This window comes from Haemaphysalis longicornis, unplaced genomic scaffold (genome assembly GCF_048455015.1).
Source record: "Haemaphysalis longicornis isolate Haplotype H1 unplaced genomic scaffold, Haemaphysalis longicornis Haplotype H1 scaffold_3, whole genome shotgun sequence".
In the NCBI taxonomy this organism is placed as follows: Eukaryota; Metazoa; Arthropoda; class Arachnida; order Ixodida; family Ixodidae; genus Haemaphysalis; species Haemaphysalis longicornis.
In genome coordinates this window covers 38,356,406-38,371,374 of record NW_027526335.1, presented here as the reverse complement: position 1 = coordinate 38,371,374, position 14,969 = coordinate 38,356,406, and the positions used below count along the sequence as shown (strand labels likewise).

The 14,969-nt window shown below is 46.3% G+C and overlaps 1 long non-coding RNA gene across 1 annotated transcript; it reads right to left on the bottom strand.

The window, feature by feature from the left end:
- Positions 1–5,189: 5,189 nt before the first annotated feature.
- On the bottom strand, positions 5,190–5,833 carry LOC144173215 (uncharacterized). The gene is made up of 2 exons (XR_013323193.1): positions 5,707–5,833; positions 5,190–5,590 (listed from the first exon to the last, which is right to left on the bottom strand). It is a non-coding gene; the product is annotated as an uncharacterized LOC144173215 (long non-coding RNA).
- Between the last annotated feature and the right edge of the window lie 9,136 nt (positions 5,834–14,969).

Sequence of the window (14,969 nt, the reverse complement as noted above, 5' to 3'; positions counted from 1 at the left end):
ATTCCCTACTGTACGCATGATACTGCTCACTACATGTACTAAAGCCCATAAAGTCTGTTGCAACCATGATCTGGGACATCAAATCATGCAAATGAATTCGGATAATTCCATGTATCGCCTAGATTACAAGCCAGACTCAAAGACTGTACATTTCATTTTTTATCAGTGCATTGCGTTTTTTTTTTTGCTCGTCGACAATCGAAAAAAACAATTGCACTTGAATCTATATCATCCCCACACGCAGTCGTGCAAATATTCTACGTCAACCAAGGCCACGACAAGGATTCTGCAGAACTCGCTTCCTGTGATGTGCTCTCAGTATAAGCCAGCCCAAAAGTTGACTTACCGCAAAAAAGAGGCCATCTTTAAATGTATAAAAACAGCGGTAATTTTCCAAGTTTATCTTTTCAAATATGGGGCAAGCAGCAACCCACATCACGCTGAAGCCGATGGTCACGCTGTTCTGAGCTTTTGTTTAAGGGCATTTATCACTCTTTGAATGATTAAAGCACGTATGCAAAAACTGGCCGTTTCCGACCTCGATAAACTGCTGAGGCTCCAGAACAAGACATTGCTCGGGGAACGCGATGGCTAAAGTCTGGTGAGCAGAACGACAAATCAGCCGATTTCTCGGTTATTGCGAAAGTACTAATCTGCCCATTCGGCAGAAAAGCTACCGTCGGCGTCCCTAAAAGCCAAACGGCTTTAGAAACGGCGAATGGCGCAAATAGGAAGAAACAATTCCATTCAGTGCCCTTCCACTCTGTGAAGAACGCTGACCAACTAAGCTGCCACAGGCGCAGTGCAAGAAATGCGCACAAAATATCACGTTTGTTTGTAATTTGTGAGCATTGTCCTACCTAATTAGTCGGATGAAACCTAAAAAGGTCACAGTTTCATTCTAAGTGATCAACATGGAGCTGTCACTTTCCCTCCCGTAGAAGTGCACGTCTTGACAGCAGTCGGGAATTCCGCATAATTTGCTACTTCTCTGTGAACTACGTGATTACGAAAATTTAATGAATCTCGGCGTAATCTCCCGATCGTCGTAGCGGCCAGTTGCCATATCATTTGTTTCGAAATACTTTCTCGGAAGTGGCCGTTATAGCCTATTTCTGTAACCACACCCCTGCTGAATATAGAATGCCATGTATTGAGCAGCCGGAAATTCTGTAACGTTCGCAACTTCACTGCATCAGGAGTGCGACTCAAGCCCGAATCCCCGACGGAGGCATTAGTAGCCTTTTTGTTAAACTTCGATTCTTAATTTGTCAGCAGCAATGCAGAAAACGAAAATGCTAAAAAAAATAACCACACAACTACTTTGAACATTTTAGGCGCTGCTGAATTAAAATACCGCCGATATTTCGCGGATTCGCAGGGAAGGTTAGTATAGGCTTACTAAGTACTGGGTTGCTAGTTTTAGATGCAAAGCATCTCTTGCTCGGGGCTATGTCCGTGGGCGTCCGTCCGCACCTCTCTCCTCTCCCGACCAGCTGTGCGATAGCGCGTGCGCTGCTCCTTCTCTCCTCCTCTCCGCGCGCTGCTTCCTCAATTCCTGCTTGTCCGATGAACTGAATGGACGCCGACAATTCTGTCACCGAACTGGCTGGCACACCTTCAACCAGCGCCAGCCAGCTCACTCCCAGAACCGCGAGCACCTCTGAAGACAAGGCTGCGCAGAGGAGAGCTCGAATGCAGAACGCAAACGTCGACGCCGAGCAGCGGATCCAGAAGGCGTTCGGCAGCGCGACGTCGCTTCTGCTTTGCATCACCACATAGTTCCCTTAGGGGAGGTGGTGTAATTTTTTTAGATAGGATAACATTTAGAAAATAGAAGCGGTGCATTTTTTTTACACTTCCGGAAGTATGGAGGCGTTGTAGGCCATGAGTGGAGCGTGTACGGGTGCCACTGAAATCCCCCTACGTTCCGAAAATAGTCACGGGTCGCTTCGGCGGTCTTATAAAGCCGCTGGCACAGTTTCCGAAGCTATCTTCTCAGAATTTCCGTTCGTATGGGTCGGAGACTATTTGTGATAATAAATATGGCTATCCCAATGATCGGTCCCTTTAGAAGCGGCTAATTATCACCGACGCTTATTACGCGCTTGTCGGAAAATCCAACCTGCATGTCATAAAATTGATTGATTGATTGATTGATTGATTGATTGATTGATTGATCGATTGGTCGATTGATTGATTGATTGATTGATTGATTGATTGATTGATTGATTGATTGATTGATTGATTGATTGATTGATTGATTGATTGATTGATTGATTGATTGATTGATTGATTGATTGATTGATTGATTGATTGATTGATTGATTGATTGATTGATTGATTGATTGATTGATTGATTGATTGATTGATTGATTGATTGATTGATTGATTGATTGATTGATTGATTGATTGATTGATTGATTGATTGATTGATTGATTGATTGATTGATTGATTGATTGATTGATTGATTGATTGATTGATTGATTGATTGATTGATTGATTGATTGATTGATTGATTGATTGATTGATTGATTGATTGATTGATTGATTGATTGATTGATTGATTGATTGATTGATTGATTGATTGATTGATTGATTGATTGATTGATTGATTGATTGATTGATTGATTGATTGATTGATTGATTGATTGATTGATTGATTGATTGATTGATTGATTGATTGATTGATTGATTGATTGATTGATTGATTGATTGATTGATTGATTGATTGATTGATTGATTGATTGATTGATTGATTGATTGATTGATTGATTGATTGATTGATTGATTGATTGATTGATTGATTGATTGATTGATTGATTGATTGATTGATTGATTGATTGATTGATTGATTGATTGATTGATTGATTGATTGATTGATTGATTGATTGATTGATTGATTGATTGATTGATTGATTGATTGATTGATTGATTGATTGATTGATTGATTGATTGATTGATTGATTGAAGGGCTTAACGCACAGACGCAACGCAGGTGATGAGGCGCGCCGTAGTGGAGGGCTCTGGATTAATTTTGACCACCTGGGGATCTTTAACGTGTGCCGAAATCTCGTTCACACGGCAGTTTTTGCTTTTCACCTCGATCAGAAGAGCGGCCGCCATGTCGGAAAATCCGACCTGCACGCTCGAAGTTGTTCGCTAAAGAACAGCGCTGCGGACAGAAAGCAGCGTTTGAAGCGGAGCGGGTTCTAATTACTCATTTGAGAAAATATTTAACTCCTTATCGCAGCGAGACGCTGTGATGCAAATTTCTTTGGCGGTGCTTAAATAATCGACAGCAGAAATAATTGGCTCAACGCGTAACGGTGCTCAGATACGGATAAAGTGCATTTAGCTAATGATCATCGCAGCACGCGATACGTTTTTTTATGTTTAATATCTCCTCAATAAGGTCACGTTCTGATCTGAGAAGCAGAGTGCCCTCGCCAAGTTAAGCTCACCAGTGTAGAGCGGTACGTTGATCCTGTTATCAGATCGAAACGGGAGGGCAGTTGGGTTCAGGCGTGGGGTGATTTTCTGTTGCTACGGTGCCATAGCGTCGCAGGAAAATTCTCTAGTCTTTTGAGCATCACACGAGACCACTTTTTTTACCGGGTCGCAAACCTATTTTGTTGCATGCGACTGTTGGCATACGACTGTACGATGACGTTCATACTAGAGTACCAGTGGGAAGCAGCTCCAGCACTAATACCAGTGCGAAGCGTTGTACCTGTTGCGGCCGCAGAAGCGCGGCAACTGGCGGCGCAGCGGTTATAGGCATGTTGCGCCGATATTTGCGCACAAGACGCAGTTTATTTTCTATTTCATGGTGGTTGAAGGCGGGATTTCCATTGTAAAAGATGCCATGCTCAGCACGCAAGGGTCGCCGCTCTGACCTAGATCCCAACATCTCTGATTATCACGAATGAAGCCACGGGGGCCCAAACACAGAAGGCTCTTGGTAACGAGAGCCAAGACTAACGAGCACTTTAAGTGGCGGAAGTGACATGACGTCAGACGCAGATATTGTCAAGTAGCCATAGGTGACGCAGTTCTATTCCAAGGAAAACAAGTTCCTTTGTGCGAACTTGTGCTCCCTTAACTCAAAGAATACACAGGCAGCGAAGCATCAGTCAACAAAGTGACTGCGCCGGCGAGATTCGGTAAGTGGAAATCCTGCGGCGTCTTCTCTGTAGGCTTTCATCTTTCAGCACGAGTTTCTCGAACCGTTTGACATACAGAAAATGGTAGATCAAACAAGATTATTCTAGCCTATTGACGTTAGGGCGAAACGCTCTCTTTATCGGAATGAGATAACCCGTGCTGGACAATAATTAACAAAGTAAGAAGCGCTTCGCTTGGGACACAAATAGCACAGTCGGGCGTTGCCAGGCAGTAAAAAAGCAGACAAGCAAAGCTAATGCTTGGTGAACGGAAATATTGTAGCAGGCAAATCAGGTTGGAGTGGAAGAATCGACGCATTCACCATTGCGGTTTTTTTTACGCCTTGTCGGCCCCATACACCGTGGGCACTGCACTCTGCAGGTAGAAAGGGGGGGGTGGGGTGATAACGGGACGAGAAATCCCTGTTTTGTAGATGTCCAAGCCGGTGATACAGGCAACCGTATTATAAAAAAGTGATCTGCTGACAGCGACCTCTGTCTGGTGAGTGTAAATGATTCTCACGGCAGACGCGCTCGAAGGCGGCTTACGATACTGCGACCACCACTGTCAGCGCAGAGACGTAAGCATCCGGCGGCAGGGCGGATGGCTAAGAAAGAAGACCGGAAGGGCAAAACGGAACAGTTAAGATAAAAATCCCGTGTTTATTTCGCAGAATACGACACACTGGTCAGAATACATGTGCAACAGCGCTCAAAAGTTTATGCGAAAAATGGACACCCGGGGAAATTTTGCCTCCCATTAGGATCGATTGCAGCGCACATCGCTGTCAATGGCAGAAGTCAGCGCCCGCAAACAGTCCGTGGGTGGAGCGCCGATCAGCAGGCATTCTTTGTACAGGCGGCAGAGCCGTATGCGGAATTCCCGCTGGCATCGGAGATTGAGAAGCCAGCAGACTCCTACCGTTGTAGACAAGTTCGACGCCCTCAGAGTGAGCTCGAACAGTGAGCCCCCATGAGTGGAGGCAGGCGGAGAGCTAACAGTGGTCGGCGCTTCTGTTGTGAAGACATGGCCGGACTTTACCGATATCACTTCCGAGTCGGTTGGAATAACCGACGGCCCTTGGGCGGTGTCTGTTGGCTCACGGGTTTCTGGAGTTTTCGAAGGCGTAAGCGTGGTCTCGGTGTACAGAAGGCGTGGTCGCGGAGTGCCGACCGTGGTCGTGAAGACCTGGGCTGTGGAAGCGGCCGTAGTGGCCGCTTCATGGCCTTCACCGGACGTGGCTGTAGTTACAACCATGCTGGTTACGGTTCGGGCGGGGGAGCCTGCAGGAACAGCGTTCACAGGACGGGCTTGGCCGGGGACTCTGTGCGCGTGGCCCACGTGCGCCTGGGGCACCGACAGCGCAAAGATGACCAGGAGACATACCGAAACGGGCGTCATGTTGAAGCGGCAATGTTGATTCTGGAAAAGGATAGAAATTCGGAACAGGGTTAGGTCATCGCGCTACTAAACACGTACAGCAGTGCCAAATGGAAAGCATCGGTCGATACAATACAGCATCAAGATCAACAACGTACCCGCGCGCCGCTGAAGTTTTTCCAGGAATGCTTTCCGTGCGGGGCCGCTGGTCGTTTTATAGCTGTCCGCCGGGTGCGTTGTGACCTCCTATTGGTCGTACGTTGAGGCAGTGCCGGCAAGGGTGACTGAGCGGTGTATCTTCAACACCATGTAAAGTAAAAGCTCTGTGGCTTCCCCCTCCCCTCCACTTACAACGTTGAACTTTTATCTGAGGTGCTTTTTATTGGCAACATGCTTGCGTTGTTCAACTTATCGGAAGAACAAGGTTGGGTGAGGGCATTTCTGGTGGTGAAGTTACGTGCCAGCGTTTTTGTGTGACCTGTCGGAGGGTATAGACTGCGTGATACAGAAAGAAAGGGAAGCAAGCAAAGTGCTGTAACCAGTCTGCGGTAGTATCAGTAGATAATCTTATTTAGTGACTCTAGGTGGGATGTAATGCGATGTGGCAAAAAAAAAGTCAGAATAATAGCAGGGCTATCATTTCGGTAGTTCGTTCTAGACGTGGGAAGCGATTTATTTTTTACTACCAAGCAGTATATGTGCCGCACGCCACCGCCGACTCGCACGCAAAAAAACCAAACGCTTCGCCACCTAATCGGCCAGATCGTCGGCGTCGCTAAGCTAAGCCATGTATTCAGTTTACAAATATCCTCCCGTGTCATAGAAAAATTCTTTTAAACTTCCGTACCGAATTAGTAGGAAGAACAATTTGCTTTCACGATTAATAACTTATACACTAATCAACGTTAGTTAGAGCTGTTGCATTTCACAAAAGTAGTTAGAGTGAAGTCAAGATAACGGCTAGGTCAAGCCAAGTTCTAAAATCGTGGATCCTTCAGGCAATCGCCGATTTCGCCATAAAATTGCCGCACTAAATCAAACTGCCACTGAATATGCCAAACAACTATCGAAAGAAAATTGGCTTCAACTATGCGATAGTCTTCAAGGAACCCTGACCACACGTAATACTTGGCGCTTACTTAGACATCTGATCGACCCCCTAACTAGCAAGAGTGAATCCCAACGAAGCATGATTTGGACCATACATTCGTTTCAAGGTTCCCCAAAAGCCCTTCTACAAGCCTTAGCAGATCGGTACCTCAACACCAGCAAGAACGTTTCCCCGCCCTCATACCCAGGACTGCCGAATGACCTACTTGACAGGGACTTTCAAATTTACGAATTGGAATCCGCTCTCTCAGAATGCAAAAAAAAAAGAATAGCGCTCCTGGACCAGACCAAGTAACTTACAGGCTTCTGGCAAACCTGGACGGCAACTCCCTTGATCACCTACTTCACCACATTAACACCCACTGGTCATCTGGTCGCCTGCCTCCCCAATGGAAAACGGCGGAGATACGCTTCATACCTAAGCCCAACAACACCTCATCTGGACAACTTGCGCCCGATATCCCTCACATCCTGTGTGGGTAAGCTGGTAGAACGGCTTGTACTGAGGCGTCTTCAACCATTTCTGGAGGACAGAGGCCTATTCCCCAATACCATGTATGGGTTCCGCAAACACCTCAGTACCCATGACATCCTCCTCCGTTTGAAGGAAGAAGTCTTGGCGCCGGCTACCCGTCATTCTCCGAGGGCCATCCTAGCACTTGATCTTAAAGGCGCCTTCGATAACGTTTTACATTCTGCTATTCTCTCCCGGCTCAATCAGACTGGATGTGGCCATCGCGTCTACTCCTACATTTCAGATTTTTTAACCCAACGTCAGGCTATCCTGAAAGTTGGCGACCTCACGTCGGATCCTATATTGCTTGGTGATCGAGGCACGCCGCAAGGTTCCGTATTGTCCCCACTTCTGTTCAATCTGGCCTTAATCGACTTGCCCAAACAACTGGATGCCATCCCCAAGATACATCATGCTCTATATGCAGATGATATCACCATATGGACAGATACAGACTCTATAGGAAACATGCAAGATGCTCTCCAAGAAGCCACGGACATTGTGCAGTCTTACGCATTGTCAGTGGGTCTTCAATGCACACCTCATAAGTCAGAATTAATAATTGCGCGCAAGCACCCACCTGCTCGAACTATTGAGCCCATCTCCTTACATTTGGACGGCCAGGACATCAAACTTAGCTCTTCAATCAAAATTCTCGGTCTCACCATACAAGCAAATACGCGGAACGATCTGACCTTATCCAAATTATCCAAGACGTTCACTCAAGTTACGCACATGCTCCGACGCATCTCTAACCGCCATCTGGGCCTAAAAGAACAAGATATGCTTAGACTGATTCGAGCACTTCTGATCTCTAGAGTTATCTACGTTGCTCCATACCTCTGCCTCACGAAAGGTGACTTGGACGCCCTTGACAAGTTCATACGCAAGGCATTCAAACAGGCATTGGGCCTACCTATGAACACCTCTACTCAGCTGCTTCTACAACTGGGTCTTCATAATATGGTTTCAGAATTAATTGAAGGCCACCTTGCCAGCCAACGTGTCCGGCTCACTCAAACACCTGCGGGCCTTTGGTTACTCAAACGCCTACGACTCGCGCACCCAGCATCTCCTCCTGCTCTTCTTGTCCTCCCCGAGGCTTGGAGATCTGCTGTACGGGTTCGCCCAATACCGAAGAACATGCACCCTGATCTCCACCCGGGCAGAAGACAAGCACGGAGTCAAGCCCACGAGAACATCTATGGGAACCATCTGGACGTCGCGTATACAGACGCTAGCTCGTGTCCAGGCGGGCAGCACAAGGTTGCAACCGTCACCACCAAATCGGCCCTTATAACCTGTGCTTCAATTACCACGACATCCACGCATATTGCTGAGGAACTGGCCATCGCACTCGCACTTATTCACACCAAGAGCGCGGTCATCTTAACCGACTCCCAAGCTGCCTGTCGGAGCTTCTTGGCGGGGAGGGTGGCCCCACCAACTTTCCGCCTCCTCTCGCAACATCAGCCACAAAGAAACGTCGCCCTCGTCTGGACACCCGCCCACTGCACATTGACAGGCAATAATTTTGCCCATCATCAAGCCTGCGCACTCTCCTCCCAGGCCCCAGAAGAACAAGCGGAGTCCACACCACTGGTTACGTTTCAGGACATCACACAGTACTATCGACTCGACAGGCAACGATTCCCTCGACCTCACTCCAAGCTGTCCAAATCAGAAGAAACGACTATTCATCGCATCCAAACGAATACCTTCGTCCATCCAATTCGCTTACACCACATGTTTCCTACTCAATTTCCCGCCCAATGCACTTTTTGCTCTCAGCCTGGCACACTCGTCCACATTTTATTAGAGTGTACGCATAACCCTGACCTCCCACCCTTTTCTTCCCCCCTCCCCCTCCATGAGCTGTGGGAGAACCTGATCACCAGCAACCACCTGGACGTCCAGCAACTACTGGCATCTAGGGCGTCGGTCGCCCGGTCGTCACTTGGATTCCCGGACTAGGGAACCACTCCTACTTTATAAGGCTCATTAAAGTTTCATACTACTACTACTACTACTCCAGGCATGGCCGCCTCCTGGGGGGTTGCAGCCGCGATTCGGCGGCTCGCATGGACACTAGCGTCAGTGTCCCCTCTTGCGTATATTAGTACGAAAAAGTATGGTTACTGCACAGGCGCCAAGAAACCGCAACTGTTTTCTCATTCCGCGTTCCGACTACCGACGTAACAGCCATATTGTCACGGAACACCTTTGTGGACAATTCCCCATAGCGCCATAACCCGTCACCGAAGACGACGAAGAGGATGCGGCTGGCCCGAGCGATCATGGCCGCTTGTAAATAGATCGCATCGCTCTGCGGCAACATCTTGTAAATACATCACTTGATCGTCGCCCATGGTTCGCCTCATCATTGTCCTTCCGGCAAGTAACAATATCATGAGCTATTGCTGTAAAACACGGCGTTTCACGCAGATCGGTTTGCTGAGACGTCAAAGACGTCATTATTTAAAGATATTATGACAGTTGCGACAACAGTGTGAACCTGGCCTGATAAAGACCGAAGAAGCAGGTATGTTGAAAGCACGAAGCGTGTCGTCACTGAAAGATCTGAATGAGACCCAATATGTCGCGGATTCTCCCATAAACGAGGGAAGTAAAGAAGACGAACGGATTTCGAAGCTCCCGTAACGTGTGCGACGTATTATCGTTTCTGCCCAACGTCACGAAAGCGCAGTCAAATCCCTTTGACACCCAACGTAAACGTTTCTCCATGACTAAAATCCAAACCAAACCAAACCACGGCAAACCCCAAGACATGTATAAATTACGAACGAAATATTGCATTTTTTTTTAATTTACTGGTGTTTTTCTTAATTTCAATCATGCCTAGCTACTCCAGAAACATTGATGATAAGTTATCAGTGCCACCAATTCATTTTCTTCGATCTCTCGTGCTAATATGTACTTCGGCTTGTAAACGCGTTTTCGATTTCGAGCTGTCGCGATTTTTCGGCTGTTTGTCGCGCTACCCTAACCTGCGCAGCCTACGACGAGTAGCACCAGACGATTATTAGCAAATGCTTCTTGTAATTTAGAAAACTTTCAAAGAGGTTTTGCGTGGCCTTTTTTTTTTTTTTTTTTTTGCTCACGCTCATTGCGCAGAGAAATGGCTGAAGATAGCCGAAGGGGTCTAATAAAGGCAGATTATTTCTTAACCGCCCATCATCGGTTCTTAATTCAGCACGTAGGGCTACAGGAGATTATGTAAGAGAAGGAGCGCATCCGTAGGCTGAAACAGACAGCGTAAGAAAAGGATAGGGAAAACAACTACCCGAGTGATCCCAAAGCTCTTGCAAGCAAGCACTTCTGGCTTCTGCCTTCCTAATTTTCAGACGACAGTGATGCCGTGTATCAGTGGACCCTCGTTGAGCACGGCTGATAAACGAGATCTAGCACCCTATAAAAATTACTCAATGAGCAGCGGTCTAACGATATAAAGCGATATTAAGCTGGAAATGTAGTTGTGTGAGAATGGTGGGTTTGCGAACAAAGAAACCGTTTGAACAAAAGAACCATTTGAAAATAATGCAATATTTTGTACTGGCCCCTGTTTTTAATAATTGTTCAAACGTTCTAGCTACGAAAAGTATAAGGTACGCTTCGCTGACTGGAAGATTTCTATCACTGTCCTTATAAATCATTGCTTTCCTGTATCTTAGTATACACACTGCTGTTTTCTCTGCGGCTTATTAGGAGCGAAGTACTGCAGGAGCTCGGACTGTCGGCGTCTCCGGTCGTCGCCGTCTCATGTAATCACGGTAAATCAAGTTGTCAAACGATCGTCAAAAAAACAAGTGTACAATAGATGAAACCATTTAAAAATAAACTAACATGATTTAAACTAATTTAAAGGCAGAAATAATCAGGGTTTAATCGCACTAATAAGAGAAATTTGTTAACTTCCGTCTTGAAATTGGTTTCAAACGCCAGGGTTTCTTCTGTAAAGCACACTTCTTAGCATGTTGCGGCGTGTGACACGAAGACAACTTACGGCCAGTCTGCCTGTCATTAATTGCTCCCACCGCCGCTTCTCCGACGCCCAAACAGGGCGCGCCGTGTGGCAAGAGAAACTTACAGTTTTGTAATACACTTCTACACTGCCGCCCCTCACAACGTTTCTGGTTAGTGGAGATAGCCACGGATTTTTTGGTTTCATTCTTGCCTGAATTTGGATTATTTTCGCTACCACCGTCGCGGTTTCCGGTTTCCCGTGATTTCGTCTTTTCGTGGGCGCTTGATGACTATTGCTTATAGCGGACGCCTAGCGCCCACAAAAATTATCTAATGACCCTAGTGACGCTGTTGCGTTTAAACAGCATTCCGGTGTCCGGTGTAACCAGCCTCGTGCCTCGTATAGTCTTTTGGGTGAATGTTGGGGTAGCTTGGCTCTCTACTCTTAATAGCTACTGCTTATGTGAGTGTTGTTGCAAATCAAGTACCAACGCGTTGCCTTTATCTCTAAATAGGTAAGGCATTCCTCCAGGCACCGCCGAGGAGCCGTGCAACCATGCAAGAAAACGCTTCCACCGTTATTACTTTGTCTTGGGCCACGCTTACGGGGCCGTGACAGAGCTCAGGCTAAGCAAGATCGATGCGCCTGGAATACGTGCTGAGCCAACGGAAAACCGATGGTTAAGCAAGAGGAGAGTTGTTCCCATGCCTTCTGTGTGTGCATGCAAGCTGTGGAAGCCGTGGAAGCTGGAAGTGGAAGCTGTGCCATTTTTCAGTTGATGCATATTGATTGTTGTTTCAAAGAGCAATGTGATTCCCTTCCAAGTACCCTGTAAAGGTTGCACCACGGCAACTATAGTGTTATTGTGGCGAAGCGATTTACTCAAATGGCATTTTTAAAATGACGCAGCCGGGTTTGACCTGGCTTTTTGAAGTGATATAAATCTACAGATGGTGCAATAGCTCAGTCATTAACGTCTGAACCGTGGTTCTCAATGTCAGAAATAAATTAAAACTGTCTTTCCCGATTTCAGGAAAACTGCTCCGCGAGACCAATGATGAATATGGCGTCGGGAGAGTGCAAACGTGGGACTGGTGGCGTTATGGTCGCGCCTGTACCTCCATATTGTCCCCAGTATACAAAAAACACCTTTTAAGCGTAACGCCACAGCATTAAACATAGGCCCTTGCTTGCAAGGGATTTCCTGTCACGGATGAACACATCTAATCAACAAAGCATTTCGAGTTGTTTCAATGAAGTGGTTTCTTACAATTGCCTCAAAGAATACAGCGCATCGAACAGTTTTAAAGTTGCTGCCAGAAGTGGTAACGCGAAGTGAAGAAGCGTGTCCTGCGTTCAATATTTCCCGCGAATTTTTTTTTGATAACCGTTGTAAAAAAAATTCAACAAAACTTTTTTGCTGTCTGTTGCTGACGCAGAAAAGTGCGATTTCACTTCCCTGCAACATGTATGTTTACACTGAATGGGTTGAAATTGGGACGTATCTGTACTCACTGGATCTAGTTGCCCAGGTCAACTATTAGCAGGCTAAATTTTATCGTGAGTAAGCATATTTGTTTTGCGTTCCCTTTTACCAAAATAACAGAAGACCTCCTGGCAAGCTTCAACTCTCTGCTTACATCCCAATGACGAAACAAAAATTTGGAGAGCCGATAAACGAAGTGAGCATGTATTTTAAGTGATCGTGAATTTCTTTATTTTCCGTCATTGCTTATTTAATTACCTCCTAGTCTTTCGCTGATTGTGTACCTCATTGTTTATCCAAATATTTCGTTGATGAATCGCCCGAAAACAGCGAAACAAGGTACCGCACTCTCCCATAAGAGTCGGGCAACTAGCACCATTTTTGATCAGGCGTCAGCTTACATAGCCGAGCTTTATATTTCCGTGACGCAAATATTCAAGGCTATGGAATATATACTCACGCGTGAAATCGAACGCCCTTTTACTAGGCCAAGGCGATTAGGAGCTCGTGAGTGAGGGGAGCGCCGCTTGGTTAAGCAACGTAGCAGACGACGCGCTTCGAATGCTCCCGCCTGCAGTACAGAAAACCTGCTATTCTGGTTGCCACCCAGTAAAGAACTACCTTGTTCACGCAATATTTTTTTTTCTTTCGTTACGCTGACTGACAGGCTTCATTCTGCCTGAGACGGCGTTTAGAAGAAACGCGCTTTCTTAACTGCCGCTGTAGTTTGCACCAGGCAAGAAACACCGGCGTATTTATTTTTAACTGCGCCGGCGGTTGAAATTTATTCCGCGATCGACTGGTCCATTGAACTTGTTGGATGAAGGATATGAAATTATTGATTAGACGTCTTGTAAAAAGTAGTTTATTGCCCCTCATTGGTTGTGTACTACTCTTCGGGTAGCGCTGTGCTAGGCTTGAGACATCCGCATATCCTTCTTGCGCTGTCACGCTCCCCTGATTGCCAGCCTTAATACACCATGACGCGAATCTGGAAAAGTGTGGATATAGGCTCACTCGTAAAAAATTGTAGAGGCTGAGAAGTGTATATTGCCAGTGAGTACGCATGTATCCTTTCCAAGGGCGGAACTCCCCACCTCCACATTCACGAATGCTTGCCTTGGAGGTCATCGGACCAAATGCACAAAATTGCCTAGATAGCGCGTCGTTTCAATCGGTGTGGGCGGATGAGCAGACTATTTGAGGGTGGAGACATGAGCAGACTATTTGAGGGTGGAGACAACCTAGAATGGTCGCGCATTAAAGGGACCCCGTGGCGAAGCTTCATCTTCTGTTCCCAATTAGAGAGGCTTTGCATATTGCGAGAGCGAGCTTGCGGTGTGCGCATGAAATGGGAGCTCAGCCGCAACTAATCCGTCTCTTCCACTCTCTCAGCACCACGATAGCCGTTTTCCTCCTCTCAGGTTCTACTACAACACTTCGAGTCCGCGGTATGACATTGATAAGGATTTACTTACTTGTTCGATTTACCTGTTCGATATGGATTACTAACTTCAACCGACGTTAGTGAGTTCATTTTAGATTTCATCCTCGTGCTACGTACTTTCGGCAAGTCTCCTTGTTACGCACTAATATCCCGCGTGTACGGGGAGATATTACAGGAAGCTGACCGGGTTGCTCGGAGTGGAGAGCGGAATTCGAAACACTGGTGAAGCGAAACTGTACACTGAGGACTAAGGATGCGCGTGGCGGAAGTTTTAACGAGGCAACGAAATTCGAGATGCAGCTTGGGGAGCCCGTTTTGAGGAACCGAAGGCGCAGTCTGTCGTCCACCGCATGGAAGGGGAGATCGATACAGGCGTTCTGTTTCGCTGGTTTACATAGACTATAGCGCAAGGCAGGTAGTTAAGGCGGCCAGTAGAGGTCTTTACAAGTGACACCGAGCCTACGGTGTCTTTAATAAGATTTTTCGAGATCTTTTCAAACTAGCCTACGTGAACCACAACTAAATATTTCAAAAGCTGTATTTTTAAGCCTTAAGTCATGCGATTTGTTTACTGCCAGAAAGTTGTAAACTGGAACATCATTTTTTCAATGTGCAGATTTTACCATTGGCTTCACCGCAGAGAATTGTATGTGAGAGATGCGCTAAAAAAAATGTTTTCTGTCTTTGCAAGCATTTGCCCTTTTGGGTCCGGGTGAATATCCATTAGTTGTAGGAATGTAGGAATTTTCTAAATGCTGGTGGAGCTCACCTAAAGTTTTGTTCAGTAGAGCATTATGCTTGGGAGCATATCAGCCCTCAAGTTTAATTTCGGGAATGTTTTCTCACTCATTCGCAATTGTTCCCGTCTCACTATTATCA